Genomic DNA, 15,911 nt, shown 5'->3' with positions numbered 1-15,911 from the left:
TGTGTTAGTACACTGGAATGCACTTTCTCTTTTACTTGTAAGTAAATGCCTTTGTTCTCCAACCTACTTATAACTTGACTGGAACTCAGAAGCTTTCCTGACATAAAAGGCTTGGACATATGAAGGTAGGTAAGGGGCGCTGGTGGCACAGAGTTGAGAGTCCTGCAGCTAATGGAAAAGCCCATGGTTTGAGTCAAACTGCTAGACCCACCAGGGGCTCCACGGAAGAAAGATGTCGCAGATGGATTAAGAAAAGATTTATCATCTTAGAAACCCAGGTAAGCGGTTCTATCCTGTCCTATAGAGTGTCTATTAGTTTGGAATTGACTCTACAGCCGAGAATTAGGTTAAGCTATATGTGAAAGTTACTCTTGTATAGACTCTTTCCATAAATGCAGGACAATTGGGGCCAGTTTTTGGTCAGTCCTGTTGGGTATAATAAAGAACTGAAGGACCCAGCCAGGCCTGTGGAGCACGACGGGGAAAGAAAGAGATGACAGCAGCAGACCACTTTGAACTTGATGAGCAGCCTTTGAAAGGATAAAAGCAGAACCCAGCTCACAGATGAGCTACGGCTGTGTGTTCAAAACGAAACACAACAAAACTCTCTTTATCTATCTATCTATCTATCTGTGTGTGTATTAGTTGGCCATATTTAAAAATAGGGATTTTCACATTTTAAAAAATCCCATTACTGGCATTTTAAGCATATCCACAAACAGCTGGCTGCCAGAGAGCTTCTAAGCACCTTGGGCTAGGCCACTCCCGCCCACCATTTGTGGGACCTCCTCTTATTATAGGAGCCCAGGGGGTGCCATGGTGAAGCACTTGGCTGCTAATCCAAAGGTCGGTGGGTTGAACCCACCAGCCACTCTGCGGGGGAGAGCTGTGGCCATCTGCTTCCGTAAGGACCCACAGTCTTGGAAGCACTGGGTGACAGCTCGACTCTGCCCTGTGGGGGGTTTATGAGCTGGAAACAGCTGCACAGCAATGAGTTCCATGTTACAAATCGAGTCGTGAAGGCATTTTAATTAGTGTGCTCAAGTGTGAGGTCGCTGGGTCTGCACGCCTGCCTCGGCCTTGGGTGGAAGTGAAAATCCAAGTAGGTATATCCTATGGGTCTACAGAAACCAAGGAGAGGTCTGGCCTGGTTTAGTTCTCCTTCTGCCACTGGGACCCTCACGGCCCACTGGTTGGCCCCCACCACACGTGGACAACACAGCCACACAAACCCACAGCAGCAATTAATACTGGGTTTGGTACTTCTCAGACCCTGTGGTCTTATTGACAAGTTCACCTTCTGACAGCAGGTCCCCTCTGTGTATCATAAAGCTGATCATGGTATTCTGCTCTGTAGGCTTGCGAGTCTGTGGCCGGGAGATTGAATGGTTTGCCTCTCCTGTGTCTGTCAGTGGACCCCTAAGCCAGGTAGGAGACCTTTCCAAGGAGAGCGATGTCCGGAGCGCCCTGTGTCCTGTGAGAGCCAGTTTCAGGACCATCTGCTCATCTCTGCTTGACCTTCCTTCAAGGTGGGCTCGGGAGGTGGGAATCAACTGGGTCATCAAATCTGTGTCCTTCAGCATGATAGGACGTGGCAGAGCCAGGCCAGGCTCCCTTCTAGACGTTTGTGTTACATGCTGCATACCCCATTACACACACCATTCTGTAGAGTGTCCAGAAACTTTGTGTGTTAGGATCAATTCAGTTGGTGGCACCAGCGGCAATGGGTACTTTGGGCTGTCAGACTGGTGCCTGTCACCCAGAGATGCTCACTTAATACATGAAGAGTAAGCGAATGAATGAAAGTACCACATTTTCCCTTCCTGAAAGTCTCTAAAAACAGGTCTCCCTCATGGGCCACCTGGCAGATTCCAATGCCTCTTGACTGAACGATTCCTGGGGCCTCAGCGCAGCTCCTTGTCCAGTCCAGTCGATGCTCTGGAGTTACGTTCCTAGAAGCCACACCAATCCTGGCTTTTCCCACTCAAAACGCGTCAGTAGGTTTCTCAGTTTCAGGATAACATTTTAAAATGTTATCCTCACCCAGCCGGCCCACTGAGCCTCTCTGTGTGCCCAGCACTCACCCACACCCTCTCCTACCAGACTGAGTGAGAATCTCCTAACGCACCAGCAGGACTTCTGTTTAAGTCTCTGTCTGTTCTCACCACCACCCAACTGCTTATAACTCTTGTCTGTCTTATTCTTTCTATCTATCTTTCTATCTATCTATCTATCTATCTATCTATCTATCTATCTATCTATCTATCTATCTATCATTGTGGACCAGGTGAAGTTGTGTGGTTCTCTTGTGTCCCTCACACCTGGCACAGCGTGGGCCTGGCATAAAGAAAGAAACAAGAGATCCTTTCCTGGGGAAACTGTGCCAGGTTCCTACCCTCTGCCATCAAGCCAATTCCCCCTCAAGATGACCCAACCGGACAGAGCAGAGGTGGCCCATGGGTTTCTGAGGCTGTAAATCTTTCCAGGCAAGGAATTGCCCATGGGTCCAAATCGTCAACCTTTCTGTTAGCAGCACAAGCTCTGTGCCAGGTGATTTGCAGTCCCCGTTTCACAGCGGAGGAAGCTGAGGCTCAGAGATGTGAAGCCATTGCCCAGGGTTAGGCTGGAAATGGCAGTGAGTGGGCTGCGGGGCCTGCTCCCTGTACAGTGTGTCATGCAGAGGTACTGAAATTTCCTTTGCCTCCTCGGCCCGGGGCCAGGACAGGTGCTTGTGCCTATTACCTCAGGAGGCACAAATGCCTGAGGAGATGGAATGTGTTGATGGTTACTCAGGGCTGCACACTGGAACACCCGAGCGGAGGAATGCAAGGCTACTGATCACATTCCATCTGTCAGAGTCTGCCTCTATTACCCAGCTCTTCTCATTGGCATGTGTGAGACCCCAAGTGGAAGACCAACGGACAGTTCCAGGGGGTTCCTAACTATCGCGAAAAACGAAGGCTCGAGAAATCAAGGGCTTTTAAAATCACTTTCTCTTTTAGCTTATGATCATCCTAATTCAAACCTTCAGAGTCATTAATTTGAGAGGAGCCAATGTAGACACCCTCCGAAAAGTAAACTTTGTTTCTATGAAGAAGACAATTAACATTAACTATGGGCCAGGAACTCATGTCACCTCATTAGCAATCCTACCAAGGTAACTCTAGCTGGCACCAAGTCAATTTTGGCTAGTTGCAACCCTACAGGATCCAACAGAACTGCCTCCATGGAAGCACAAGCTTCGTCTTGCGCCTGTGGATTGCCTGGGGTTTGAACCACCAAGCTATGGTTAATAGACCAACTTGTTTCCCACTAGGCCACAAAAACTCCTTTCTACAAAGCTAGGTGCTAGGCAAGGTACAGAGAGGTGAAGCAATTTGCTCAAGATCACCGAGCTGGGACTGGATGTGAAAAGGATCACATCTCTGTCCAGCTGACTCCAAAACGACCTCTCACCCTGGGGCAATAACAGCTCTCACTCATATAGATGGCAGTTATATAATCTGTTGTCAATTTGCGAGGATTCGGAGTGAAAGGGGGCGGGGTTAGCCTGTCAATCAGACCGCAGCTTGAGGAGTTCATTTGGAGGCGCTAAGGAGATAAATAGCTCACTGGAGGCAGGACACAGGGAGACATTCCAGCTGAGAAGAAGACACTTGGAGCTACACGAGTGCCTTGAGCTGGAGGAGCCATGTAGAGACTCCTGCCAGTGCTGAGATGCTTACACCGCCACTGAATTCACAAGACTTTCCACCCACTGGCCTGTGACCTTCCTGCATTCAGCGTCATTTCATGTGTTTCACGAGTCTGAAGAGGACTTTATAGATTGGTATCGGACATAGGGGCTAATATTGGACTTGATCTGGACTGGGCCAGGGCGTTTTCTCAATATTCAACACTCTTGTGTATAAAGCGCTTTCTTATACACTTATGAGAGTCTCCCTGGATTTGTTTCTCTAGTCGACCCAGACGAACACAATCTAACACTCATACAATGATATTCTCGAATCATTTTATTTATTTGAAAATGCAGTTCATTTACTGCATTCCTAGCATTACTGCAACTCCTAGCAACCTCCTAGGCCAGGGCAGAACTGCCCTTGTGAGTCTCTGAGACTAACTCGTTCTGGGAGTAGAACGTCTTGTCTCTCTCCCTCAGAGAGGTTGGGGGTTTCAAACTCTTGGCCTTGCAGCGAGCAGCGCACCCTGTCACCCTCAGGCTCCTTCTGAAATCACAGTAGAGACGTCGTCTAAGAGCATCTCAGCACTAGTTTTCATGATATAAATATTTTGTTAGCAGTAAGAAGCTTTACAAAGCTGATTACAACCTTTCAAGGCAATAATGGAAAGGAATAAAGAAAAAAGGCCCCTTGGCGGGCAAATCTAGAGGAAAGAGAGGAAAGGACATTTTATCCTGAAGAGAGATGGCAGGACGCCTTTCCACCACGGCCTCTGGGACACGGTGACCAACAGAAGCAACATAAACGTTCAAGCTGGACAGCAGGCTGTGACGGGACCATGCTGTAGAAATGAGAAGGAACCCTGGTGGCACAGCGGTTAAAGTGCATGCTGGTGGTTCCAACTCACCCGCAGCTCCAAGGGAGAAAGATGAGGCAGTCTTTTCCATAAAGACTAGTTTTTGAAGCCCCATGGGGCAGGTCCACTTAGTCCTACAGGGTTGCCAGGAACCAGAATCTACTTGATGACCATGGGTTTTGGGTTTTTTTTTTTTAAGAGTAGTTTAACTGCCTCACAAGGCGAGAAGAATTTTTTTTTTAAACAATTTATTAGGGGCTCATACAATTCTTATCACACTTCATACATATACATACATCAATTGTATAAAGCACATCTGTACAGTCTTTGCCCTAATCATTTTTTTCTCCTCTTTTCTTTTTTTACATTTTATTAGGGACTCATACAACTCTTATCACCATCCATACATATACATACATCAATTGTATAAAGCACATCCATACATTCCCTGCCCCAATCATTCTCAAGGCATTTGCTCTCCACTTAAGCCCCTTGCATCAGGTCCTCTTTTTTTTTCCCCTCCCTCATGTGCCCTTGGTAATTTATACCTCGTTATTTTGTCATATCTTGCCCTATCCGGAGTCTCCCTTCCCCCCTTCTCTGCTGTCCCTCTCCCAGGGAAGAGGTCACATGTGGATCCTTGTACTCAGTTCCCCCTTTCCAACCCACTCACCCTCCACTCTCCCAGCATCATCCCTCACACCCTTGGTCCTGAAGGTATCATCCACCCTGGATTCCCTGTACCTCCAGCCCTCATATGTACCAGTGTACAGCCTCTGTCCTATCCAGGCCTGCAAGGTAGAATTAGGATCATGGTAGTTGGGGGGAAGAGAAGAATTTTTTTTTAAGTAGCCCTTCATCAAAAGAATAATTTGGAAAGGATTGAAGTTGAACAAGTGGGTCTGAATCTCCCGGGCAACAGCAAACCAACAATTACAACAACAGAGAAAAAACAACGCAGTCAGTTATGAGAAAATGACGTAATTCAGTAGCTGGTCACTTAAGTCCTTGTTCTAACTAAATGGCATCATCTGGAGAAAGACACAGACGTGCCTGTGTAGAGAGTGTCAGCCGCTTCTTCCCCTGACATGCAGAACACATCACACTTGCATGACTTGACGGGCCTGGCGCGCACTGGGAACGGCCATGACCGCATTTCTCCGAGGCCAGTGGAAGGCTCCTTTGTCGCCAGAGCACGTTGGTGCATCAGAACGTTGCTTGTCTTTGCACTGCCCTTCAGGGGCCCGATCAAAGCCCCCAAATCTCCTTTCTTGTTAAGCTCATTTTTTGACAAGTGACAGAAGAGGGAGCATTGGACTCAGCTGATGGCTCTCCCCTGGTTACTTCCAGATGTTGCTGTCAGCACCGCCCCCCACCCCCATTCATTGTGCTTTTCCACCTGCCTTCCTTTGGGGAATCTGGCCGGGACCCATGCACACCCACGCCTCCCTGGCAGGTATCTTTAGCAAGAACGAATGCATCAAAGACTCGCTGGATTCCAACCAGCTGCTTCGTGCCAGCTCTGATTCCCAGCACCCCCTGCAGCCCACACGCGCACCACTTCGCACTGGGCTCTCCTGGTTACGCAGCGCCCTTTGTGTGGCTCCCAACCCTGCGCCTCCCACTGCCAGTGTCTTCTTCACCCCGGAGCATTTTTACCTAGTGGTCTGCTGGAATCCACTCTCACCACCACCAGCTACCAACCCCCACACACCATTTTCAATCTATCTTCCATTGTGGGGATTTTTCTCTGAAAATACAAATCTGACCTTCAATGTTTCTGTCTGTGTCCAAATACTTCAGCAAGGCACCTTGGGCCCTCAGTGCTCTAGCTTACGGCAACGTCCTCAGGGGTGGTTCAGAAGATTGTGCGGTTGGTTTGCTTCTGGGAAAAGACAGATTCCCAGCCTCTAAGCCCAGCGGTTTGGAGTCGTGGCTCCTGGGAAGAGGGCAGGGGAAGCTCAGTGGGGGCATTCTCCTGTCCTGTGAAGACTCATCTGTTCCCAGTGTGCAGTGGAGGCTTGCTTGTTGCTGTGATGCTGGACGGGGCTCAGGGGAGCTTCCAGATGAATACAGACTAGGGGGAAAAAGCCTGAGCATCTACTGAAGACCGGCCAGTGTCTGATGCTCAACTGATCGCGGGGATGGCAAGGCATAGGCGGGCTTTCGTTCTATGGTGCACAAGGCTACCGTGGGTAGGGGGAGCCACTGATCACAGTCAGTCACCGCAGCAACAGGCCTGGGGAGGGACGCAGAGAGGACTTGCCGAAGGCCGTGATTTCCTCTGATGCTCCCTAGCCTCCCTCTTCTCGCAGACGTCCCTGCTCTACTGCCCAGTATTCCCAAGGCATCCTGTCCTTACAGGTCTCTGTGACCTTCCGTGTGCTTTGCCCTCGGACTGCAGTACCTTCTTCCACATTCTCCTGGAAAATCCTAATTAGTTTTCAAAAACCCTGCTCAATATCCTCTTCCTCTGACCTACTCCACTGAAGGGCCTGGTGCACACGTTCACTACAATTATCCAATCCTGAGGCTTTCTATCTGCATCTTAACTATTCCTGTTTGGGAATCAAAGACCCTATTTCAAATCCCAGTTCTGTCTTTTACCAGCTGTTTTATCTTCAGCTACTGATCTTATCCTGCGGGGGAGGGGGCAAGTGATGGGGGAGGGGACACAATTTACTGCTCTTGAGTCGATGCTGACTCAAAGTGACGCGTGCAGGACAGGGCAGGGCTGGCCCTGTGGGTTTCTGAGACTGTAACTCTCAACAAAAGAGAGCCCCTCGCTCTCCTTTGGCGTGGCTGGTGAGCTCAGACTTGTGGGAAGCAGCCGATGCACTTACACTCCACGGCCAGGGCTCCTGGTGCTCTCCTGGGAGGAGCTGCGATCAGTGTGCAAACGCAGGTATGGGGCTTTGAACCAGCTCAACCCTCGGTTGAGAATTTTCCTTTTTGCCTCAGAGATACTGGATCATATTCTACCCTTCCACAGGACCCCCCGTGTGTGTACCCGTCAGCTTCTGAAATACAAACAGCATTGAAATACAAAAGTAATAGCATCTAGGATTGAGCCTTTGACCTTAACCTTGAGGTCAAGAATCCAATCTTCTTGTGTTAAGATGCCTGAATCACTCTTGGTGCTCAGTGACTGCTTGCCGGAAGGAGAGATTCAAGAGTAAGTCTCACCTAGCGCCTGTCAAAATGCACGAGGGTGCAGCATGCCACTGAAACATGTGCCGCATGCTCTGGCAGTGCAGCGGGCTCTGCCTTGGGTTGTAACCACAGGTTGGTAGTTCACACCCACCAGCCACTCAGAGGGAAAAAGGCGAGTCTTTCTGCTCCTGTTAAAAGTCAACTCGATGGCAGTGAGTACAGATAGCATTGGACGGTGAGCATGGCGGTTCAAACCTCCCCCCCTCCCCGCAAGGAGCCCGAGGGAGAAAGTTATGGTGGTCTGCGCCCTTAGGGGTTTCCAGCCCCCCAGACCGTAGATTAGCTCATAGTCCGACTTGAATTAATGGCAGTGGGTTCGGGGTTTGGATTTCTAGTAGCAGAAAAATCTGTCATCTGAGGAAAACTACACTCCTCCTTCAGATTCAAATGTTGCAATCTCCTAAAATAAATCCCTAAGGTACCTGGCATTTTAAAAAATGGACAGCCTTCTTAAAAATCCGCAAAAGTAAAATTCGGAGCATGGCATTTTCACTTCTAGCCCACAGGTGCCTAAATTTATTTGGCTTACTACTCCCTTTTCACAAGAAAAAAAACAAAAAGGCACTGCGCTCCTTACCTGGCAATTACAAACATCTGTATTACAGCCCACAGCCCCGGAGAAAGGGTAGGTCTCTGCTTGGCCAGCCCTCCTGGGTGGTTGGTTCAACGTCCTGCAGGGCACAGGATCACCCACTCTGGGAAAGACTGCTCCCACCTAAACAAAAGTTCCTGTCTGACTATCACACACTGTGAAGATGGGACCGGCCGTCCACTCACAGTTTCTACACAGACAGGAGAAAACTGAGGAGTGGCCCCCGCTACCCCTTTAGTGTCTGCAGTAGTCAGAATACTGACCCTTAAAATTGTCCATGTCCCGATCCCCAGAACCAAAGAATACGTTAGCTATGGATTGAATTGTACCTCACCACATGGGATTACTACAAGTCAAAACTTGCCTCAGCATCACCCAACAACAACTTCTGTGGCTATTTGTTATAGCGGCAAGAGGAAACTCATACCTCTGCCCTATCCAATAAGCAAGCCCTTGTTGGCACAGTAGTGAAGCGTGAAGCGTGGCTGTTCTGAGGGACCGAGAGGAAGCCGTGTGGTTGGTGAAGAACTACAGCCCTCTAAAACCCACGGGGGCGGATGTACTCTGTCCGGCAGTGTCTACGGATCAGAATCAATTCAAAGGCAACGAGCTTGGCTTTCTTGGTGTTCAGTGAAACACTAAGTCCACAGGCGGGTGTTATCCTTTATGCTGATCTTTCTATAACCCGGGTCGCACATTAGAACCACCCGCGAAGCTTGAAAGTTCATGGAAAAATGGAACTAACATATAATGGAATTTCCCACAAATGATTTGAAGACTCCTTGAAAACACACACACACACACACACACACACACACACACACACACAGGGGAAGAAGAATCCAGGGCAGGTGAATTCCCTCGGGATCCTGAGGGCGAGGGCCCTGTCTGGGATCTGAATATGCCCAAGGCTCCCAGGCTTGTGATGCAGAGAGGACTACGCGCCTGCCTGGCACTCACAAAAAGAGAGTCTGGTATCAGCAGCCCTCCGCAGCCCAGGTGACTCCCTCCTGTTTATAAACAGTCTTACGGACTCCTCTGAATCCCATGTGAATCAAGGGGGTAGCAAACACAGCGTGAAAGCTAGCAGAGGAAAGGTCAGCCTGTGCCCACCGCTACAGGCAAGGCAGTCTAATGAAACGTGAAATCCAAGTTCCTCCGGAAATTTCAAGCCAGCACCTCATCCAACCACACATCGGATCTCCATTCTGAGGAACAAACCATGGACCAGGAAGGAAATATGGAAACCAGAGGCCTTGAAAGGCGATTAAAACACTTAAGTTCTTCTCCTCCTCCTCCTCGTCCTCTCTCCTCCTCCTCCTCGTCCCCTCTCTCCTCCTCCTCCTTCTTTCTATTATCTTATTACCCAAACCCAAATCCACTGCCGCGGAGTCAATTCTGATTCGCAGTGACATTATAGGCAAACGTAGGTTTCCAAGGCTGTAACTCTTTGCAGGAGCACCCAGCCTCCCTCAGCTTTTCCCTGGGCCAGTTGGGGTGGGAGGTGGGGGGCTGATCTGCCCTCCCCCATGGTTAACAGCACTGCACACTCCCCACTGTACCAACCCCCAAACCCAACTCAGTGCCATCAAGTTGACTCCAACTCACGGTGACTTTGACACAGGGATTCCGAGACTGGGGAGCAGACTCCGCTGGGAGTTCTAACTGCCTACCATGCAGCTCGGAGCCGAACCCCACAGTGCTCCTTAATCCTCTGACTACAGCCTTAGGGTGCCTAGCCAGCCAAGTCAAATGCTTTCTAAGGGACAGCACAAGAGCGGTGCAGACCCCAAGCACTATTCGTTTTAAAATAAAAATCCTTTTCTAGGCTAAGAACTAGGCACACACACCTACTATGCTGACTAAAGGTGTGAATGGAACACAAATATTGCAGGAGATGAAAGTGCTATCAAGTTTACTAGTGTCCCGAAAGTCTATATCCACACCAGGAAAAAGTGTCACACTGATCACAAGAATGTTGACAATAATCTGTTGCCACATAGCCCGGGAACTTTCCCACTAAAATTCGGTGACGCTGGTGCAGACTCTGACATCACAGGCTCAGGAAACCCACGTGGTGGAGCTCCAAGTTACGTCTCGTGTCCAGAGCCCCAGGGCTCCTCCCCACCCCCGCCCCATATACGGGGTGCGGGCCCTTAATCAAGGCTTGTGGACCTCACCTGAAGGCAGTGCACGGAGGGCACCCACACTAGCAACTCCTTCATCCCTGGAAACGAATAAAGGAATTGGGGCGACAGGAGATGCCCTCAGAATTCTAGTGTCTCGAGGAAATTAGTGCTGTTTCCAAGGCACGGGCTGGAGCACCCAGAGAAGGGTTATTCTGAGACCACACTTTCACACCTAAAGAGGAACACGGCTTTAAACAAAGGTCTTTAAACCCTCCAAAATGAAATGAAAATGTCACGCAGCATTATGTTTTCCTGGAAACTGAGATGCGATATTAAAAATAAGCGGATATGTTTGCTTTCTTCACTAATATTCAAGTATTTCCTAATAATGACCAGGGACTAAACTGTAGAATCGTCTTGATAGGGAAGTCGATTCTCCCCCTTTACCATGACCATCGCCCTCCCTGGAGATGAATGAACATTGTTATGGAACAAATGAATAAAACTGTGATCATAAAAACAAAAGCAAGATGGAGGAGACGTGAAGAAAGCTCGGCCTCTGCTCTGTGAGGCTGAAGCGGAGACTGCAAATGCCTCTTTCAGGCTCCCTTGCCTCCCAGCTCGATCCGGCCAGCGGGAGGCAGCCACAGAAGACTGGCCAGTGGGAGAAGGGCTGAGAGGGATACCCTGTGTCAGGACCGCTTCCGGAGGCCCTTCCTACACCACGCCCAGAGCACCCGCTCCTTCAGCAGTCCCACAGGGGCTTCTGCACGGCCGGCCAGCATGCACCACCTCCGAGCATCAACCAAGACACACCCCTTGTAGAACCATCACACGCAGGGCCCCTGCAGGTCGGTGTCTGGACTGGAGATCTGGCAGTGCCTGCCCCAAGCCCCAAGGAAGTCCAGAAATCGTCCGTTAAGACTACCCCTTCCCTTCTGTCACTTCAGACCTAAGGGCATTTGTTTAATATTAAATCTGCTTTCTGAAAGGTCCTAAGTAGGTTAGACTTGGCTGTAACCAAATGTTGACTGTTCAAATCCATCCACCAGCACCTAACCCCACTGCCATCTAGTTGATTCCACCTCACAGGATCACTGCTACTGAGTGCATTCCAGCTCAAGGCGAGTATCGGAGAAGGTAGAACTACACCTGTGGGGTTCCAAGACTCTAACTCTTTACAGGAGTAGAAAACTTCATCTTTCTTCCAACGAGTAGCTGATGGTTTTGAACTTTTAACCTTTTGGATTGCAGTCCAATGTGTAGCTACTACACCATCAGGGCTAGTGACCCCCTAGATAAGGTTTTTAAGACTGTAAATCTTTACGGGAGCAAATGGTCTCATCTTTCTCCTACAGAGAAGCTAATGGTTTTGAACAGACAACTTTGTGATTAGCAGCCCCAATGCTTATTCCACAGCAGCACAGGGCTCCCAGCAGCACAGTGAGAGAAAGTGGCCTGCAGATCTCAATCCACAAAGATTACATCTAAGAGAACCCTACGGGACAGGTCTACACTGTAACTCAAGGGTCTCTTTAAGTCACAAATCAACAACAAAAGCAATATCAACAACAAATTTGCTTTCTGAAATACTCAGATTGGCTTCTGTTCTCAGCTGGACTCTGGGCTGATAGGGCAATGAAAGCACGTGGCTACCCAAGACAAAGTCCCTCCCTGTGCCCTGTCCCTTGCGATTAGGTGAGTGGTGGGAACGTACATCTTGCCTCTCTGAGGGCGGTGATCCTGCCCTGCACTGGGAGGACCATTGCTCAGAGGTAGCGCAGGCCCAGCCTTAGCCCTGCACACCAAGGCTATCCATCTAATTGTCTCTCCCAAGAAGTTCATGGCAGGCAGACTCAGCCCCCATTCTAATTTCTCAGAACCAGTTTTAAGGGTCTATTTTTATTCCAAAGGCCAAACTTCCCATGCTGAGCATACACATGTTCATTTACCACACAATTTAGCCCGAAGGTCTTAAGAAAAAAGTCCCACTCCTAATGTAAAATCTAAAAATAGCATAATGGCGGAAGAAGACCAAAGCATATAAACTCACTGCCAATCGAGTTCATTCTGCTTCATGGAGACGGTACCAGAAGTAGCAGAACTGCCCCCATTGATTTCTGCGGCTAAGGGTCTTTACAAGAGCACACAGCCTCATCTTGCTCCTGTGGGATGGCTGGTGCTTTCTAACTGCTGACTGCAGGTAGCAGCCAATGCTTAACTCACTACCCCACCACCGGGTCTCCTTAACTCAATACCTAAATACATGAAAAACAAAATACAGCATTGTCCAAATTCTGCTTTCAAAAAAAATGCTATCTATCTAGTGAAAAGTTCCTAAGAAAATTAATTTTTAACATTTCACTAAAAGTATTTCCAATCTATGCATACTTGGTGCCCCAATGATGACTAGAATTTTCAGTGCAGAGAGGAATATTCTTTTGGATCAGTAAAATCTGAAGCTTCACAATTAAAGCATCTAATCTCTAAATTGCCCCTGTCTTAATCCAGGTTCAAAGTCCAGGCACGGCTGGTGGAGTCTGAGAATCTGATCATCTGGCAACGCCTTCCCAGGGCTGGAGGCCATTGCAGCAAACAGGCGAACCACCTCTTGGCTGAATCCCGGGCCCTTCTGATGCTGTTCAGCTTTCCACCGAGCTGCCTCATGAGGATGGCCCTCCCAATCTGGTACAATGATTCTGTTCACTCGGAAGTGGTAGGTAGTTCCTCTTGTGGATCAGTAGCTTGGCCTAGCTATTTAACACATCAGTTTTGTGACTTTGGTTCATTGCCAGCAATCCTTGAGAAAGGAAGCTATGTTTTTTCTGATCGCAAAATCAGTTTCTGAGCCATGAGACTTAAGAGTTCGCCAGCATGACAGGGACCAATGGTTCTACAAGTGTTGTCCTGGCAACCTGTTAGAACTGCAAGTTCTCAGGCCCGAAGCAGAGCTCCTGAAGCAGAGCCTCCAGGCTGGGGCCCAGAAACTGGTGTCTCCACAAGATTTTCATGCCTGCTGAAGTGTGGAGAGAATGCCATCTACTGAGCGGTAACAATGGCATGGTTATTGGGCCATGAGGTGATGGTGTGGCTCCCACTAGGGCGACAATCCTACCTGTTTTCTCAGCCCAGTGTGCTCTTGTGTGGCCTGAGGGAGGCACCAATGACATCTTTTTGATGCATGCATGCATGAAATGTACTCAGGTCACCAAGAAAGGGAAGTGGAACATTTGGCCCTGGGCGGGCTCTTGGAAAACAGCCATCCCTGAGGAGCGCTCCACTAAATTCCTGTGGGCAAGAATCCTCTTCTCAGGAAACTTCCAGAAGACCCAACAGGAAATCACATCCAGGAATTGTACTTAGTGCTTCCGAGCTGAATTTCTTTCTTTCTTTTTTTTTTTTTTTCCAGCGTGGCCAATAGAAACTTTATTACCTTTATAACAGCATGTTAGGCTGTCTTGCCAATTGCCTCTGGGGCAGGTGTTTTCTGGGCTGGGGCTTTCTGAGCTTTTGGAGGCCTGGCCTTCTCACCGGCAGCTGCCTCCTTCTTGGGGGGAGGGAGCCTTCCTGCCAGCAGCAGCAGCCCCCTTCTGAGCTGGAACCTTCCAGCAGCCGCTCCCTTCGCAGCACTTGCTTTTTGGGAGAAGCCTTCAGGAGAGCCGCCCTTCGCAGCTTCTTAACTTCATACTTTATTAGACCACTCCTCGTTTTCTTTGCCTCCAAGACGTTCAAACGATCAAAACCTGTCATCTTGGCTTTCTTTCCTCTGGCTCCAATCTTTGTGGTCCCTCTTGTGGCTGCCCATTTTGTACTGATAAGCACCTTCTGCCAGGCTTGTCGGACACACTTCTGCAGGGCACGGTGTGGGAAGCTGAGGAGGAAACCCGTGAGCTGCCTGCAGTTGAGAGGCATGGCCGGCCTCCTTACTGGAGTGCAAGGGCCACCAACCCAAGCCCGGTTCTGATCAGTCACATCCATAATCGCCACCAGTTTCCCGGCATGAGGTCCAAAGGAGATGTAGGCCACCCGGCCAACCTCCACGAAGCACCTGCACACCATCTTGGCGGCGATGATGGAAGGAATACAGTCACTGAGCCAAAAATAACTAGTCCACATTCAACCATTGCATGAGGTAGCCTATGATCAAAACCCGACAGTACTGCAAGAAGTTCAAGCTCAGCTGAAAGCATTCGCCAAAAGCAAGACTCCAGGAATCTCTAGAATACCAACTAAAACGTTCAACATGCTGAGGAAGCGCTAAGGCGTTCACTCCTCTATGCCAAGAAATCTGGAAGACAGCTATCTGTCAAACTAAATGGAAGAGATCCGTATTCGTCCCTTCCAAGGAAAGACGACTCGACAGAATGCAAAAATTATAGAATACCATTGATAACACAGACAAGTAAAATTTTGCCGAAAATCATCCAGCAACAGTTGCAGCAGCAACAATGACAGGGATTCAGAGATTCAGACCGGACTCAGAGGGGAACACGGACCAAGGGTTTTCACTGCTGACGTCAGATGAATCTTGGCTGAAAACAGAGAACCCCAGAAAGATGTTTCTCAAAAGCCAAAACTCACCACCACCAAGTTGATACCCACTCACAGAGACTCTAGACGACAGGGTAGAAGTGCTCGTGTGTGTTTCTGAGACGGAAAACTCTCTACAGAAATAGAAAGCCCTGCTTTCCTCCTGAAGAACAGCTAGTGGCTTTGAACTGCTAACCTTGCAGATCGTGCACAGACCAATTTGTAACCACTATATGACCAGGGCTCCTTAGAAATATGTTGACTAGGCTATGCAAAGGAATTCGACTGTGGATAGTAAAAGACTGTGGGTAGCCAGGAGAAGAATAGGAATTCTAGAATATTCCACTGCGTGCACAGATAACCTGAACACGGATCGAGAGGCCTGTGTTCACACAGAATAAGGGAAGACTTCATGGTTTTAAATTAGGAAAGGTGTGTGTCAGGGTTGTATCCTCTTACCATACTTAGTTAATCTATATGCTGAGCAAATCGTCAGAGAAAGTGGAGTATATGAAGAAGAATGCAGCATTCGGATGGGAGCAAGGCTTACTAACAACCTGCGATCTATGCAGATGGCACAACCTTCCTGACTGAAAGCGATGAGGGCTACAAGCACTTGAAGCTCAAGGACGGCAGCCTTCCATACGGATGACAACTCCATGGACAGAAGAGACCGTCCCCCATGGAACAAACGGGAACATCATAGTACATGGAGAAAAGATGGAAGAGTGAAGTTCTCAAGGAGTTCTTCTTGCTTGGCTGCACACTCAGTGTTGCTTGGAAACTACAATCCGGTGATCGACGACAGAGTGTGCTGGGAAAGAAGACCTCTTAAAGTGTGGAAAAGCAAGGAGCTTTGAAGACAACTGTGCGCCTACCCCAAGCCAGAGGATTTCCAATTGTCTCAGATG

The 15,911-nt window shown here is 48.9% G+C and overlaps 1 protein-coding gene and 1 pseudogene across 3 annotated transcripts in view; both read right to left on the bottom strand.

The window, feature by feature from the left end:
• SCHIP1 (schwannomin interacting protein 1) overlaps positions 1-15,911 on the bottom strand; it is a 146,573-nt gene that overhangs the window by 97,739 nt on the left and 32,923 nt on the right. The window lies entirely within an intron of this gene.
• LOC142447188 (large ribosomal subunit protein eL14 pseudogene) lies at positions 13,890-14,529 on the bottom strand (annotated as a pseudogene).

This window comes from Tenrec ecaudatus, chromosome 4, assembly GCF_050624435.1.
Source record: "Tenrec ecaudatus isolate mTenEca1 chromosome 4, mTenEca1.hap1, whole genome shotgun sequence".
NCBI classification, from domain to species: domain Eukaryota; kingdom Metazoa; phylum Chordata; class Mammalia; order Afrosoricida; family Tenrecidae; genus Tenrec; species Tenrec ecaudatus.
Note: the sequence above shows the minus strand (reverse complement) of the source record. Positions and strands in the feature narration are given on the sequence as shown.